This window comes from Mustela nivalis (assembly GCF_964662115.1).
Source record: "Mustela nivalis genome assembly, chromosome: 7".
In the NCBI taxonomy this organism is placed as follows: Eukaryota; Metazoa; Chordata; class Mammalia; order Carnivora; family Mustelidae; genus Mustela; species Mustela nivalis.
The window spans coordinates 32,568,633-32,570,943 of NC_139026.1; the positions used below are offsets into that span (position 1 = coordinate 32,568,633).

Genomic DNA, 2,311 nt, shown 5'->3' on the forward strand with positions numbered 1-2,311 from the left:
ATATTCTAATAACCTGCTTTAATAGACACTTTGTTATCGGGGTCCTGGCATTTATTTGATGCAAATTATTTCTAAGTTTCTTATTATCAGACTGACCCATCTCTTTTTTAGGGAAGAAATGTGTTGAGGGGGGGGCTGATCTTCAAGGCTAAACTATATATTTCATTCCAAATAGTAGTTTTTAAATAAAATCAAGTATCCCATTGATACTTACCTTCAACCATTGGGTTCTAGTCTTTTCAAGTCTGCGTAAGAGTAGATTTTAAAATGAAGAAGGGTTTTCCCTTCAGTTTTGATTACAAGAATTTCTTGAGGTGTGGAGAAATAGCAACATTAGGTAGATCTTGTTTTTGCATATATTTCTAGGCAAAAACAATACTTTATTTTGGGGAATTTAGAGTCTTATGAATTGATGAAAGCCCATTTTTTTTTTTTTAGAATAACAAAAAACATTTTACTAAAACATAAGATTTACAGAAGTTTCCAGACAAGCCATACAAAACGGTCACTAGCTTTTTCTTGAAGGAAGGATTCTACACTTGACAGCAAAGTCACAATGTTATTAGTGAGGGCTGTGATGTTTGTTTAATGTTCCCATTTTGGTTCAAACAATCAAGCTTGTCCATCTACAGTGTCTAAATAAAGTTAGACTTGGCTATAGAGCATATTCTAAAGAACTGGTTAGCTGCTTTTAACCGATGCAATTAGATCACCATAAAAGGGGGAAAGGAGCCCATAAAATTAAAATAAAACTACCTCTCCCCCTCAAAAAAGTAATAAAGAAAAACACCCAAACCCCTGCAGCTAACCCTGACAACTACCTTCATTCACAGTGCTTAACCATGATGGGGGAAATGAATAAAAGCAGAGAAGGGCCGCTGCTTTTAAACATTTCACAATAATCCAGATGGTACTTCTAGCCTCTGCTCATGCATTACAACAGTGAATCAGGACAAGACATAGGTTTGCTAATGTGCATTTAATCACCAAAGGACTGAAGATGTCTGGGCTTTTATTCTGTAATGTTTCTAAGACTGTGTCCATTAAATGCAAACAAAAAAGGAAGAAGTCTTGGCAGAACAGGATAAGTGATGCACACTTGATGATCAGATCGATTTTAAATATTATTCATGGCATATAGCTTAGTCCATGCTCTAGCTTTTTCTATGGCTTGGGCCTCGTTGGTCTTCCACTGCTCTGCTACATTGTTTGCTAACAGATCATCCGGATTGGGAGCACTTAACAAAGCCTGGATCGATAGCAGAACTGTGCGGATCTGCAGTGCTGGGGACCACTTATCTTTCAAAATATCTAAACATATTCTTCCCAACTTGTCTACATTAGGATGATAAATTTTGGTCATGAAACGTACTTTAGGGGCTGCCATCGGGTATTCTTCTGGTAGGAATAGTTCAAGCTTAAAAGTCCCTCCCTCAAAGGGGGAATCCTGAGGGCCAGCAATGACCACATGAAAATAAAGGGCGTTGCTCTCATCTGGTTCTGCTTTAATGCCAGCAACTGGTTCTGCCAGCAAACGCTGGGTTTCCTTGATAATCCTGCGGGGCAGCCCGGCCATCTTGTCAGATCCCGAGTTCGGCCTCTGGTCTCGACTCTGGCTCCACTCACCTCCCCAATTTTTAATTGATATGAGTAATGCTATTAATTCTATATAATAAAGCCAACTCCTTCACCCCACCTTTACCTTCTCATGTTCCATGAAGGCAGGTATCTTGTCAATCTTGTTTACTGTTTTACCCTCAGGATCCATGGGACACTTGATTTTATTTTAAAAAGACTACCATTTGGAATGAAAAATACAGTTGAACCTTCAAAATCAGTCTCCATCACATTTCCTACCAGAAATAAAGATGAGCTGTTCTGGTAATAAAAATTTTAGAAACAACAGTATCTACAACAATGCTGATACATGGCAGGTACTAAATAATACATATTGAATGAAAAAAATGAGTAAATAATCCCTGAATTTGAGAAAATATGACCAACGACTAAATAACTCATCTGACTTTCAGGTGGTATGGAGTATAGCCTTGCCTAGACTGGTAAGTAGACACGATCATGTATCCTCATTAAAATTTTATGCATTTTATCACCCTGGTTATTAGGAGAACAATTATGATAGCAGAACTGCATACTGTCCACTTGTCCCTGGGCCCTGAGCAAAGATATATTGACAAAAGGAGCGACTGAAGAGTCCAGGAAGGTGTAGCAGGAAAGAAAAGGAAGAGAAGCTTGGCTTGGGATGGGAATGGAGAGGGCAGATGCATGTCCTACATACATGGGAAATGAAGTG

General features: G+C 38.5%; 1 pseudogene across 1 annotated transcript; it reads right to left on the minus strand.

Moving 5' to 3' along the window:
• Nucleotides 1-490: 490 nt before the first annotated feature.
• Nucleotides 491-1,614, minus strand: LOC309868379 (ubiquitin-conjugating enzyme E2 N pseudogene; annotated as a pseudogene). The gene has a single exon. The product of its transcript is annotated as a ubiquitin-conjugating enzyme E2 N pseudogene (transcript).
• Nucleotides 1,615-2,311: the final 697 nt, after the last annotated feature.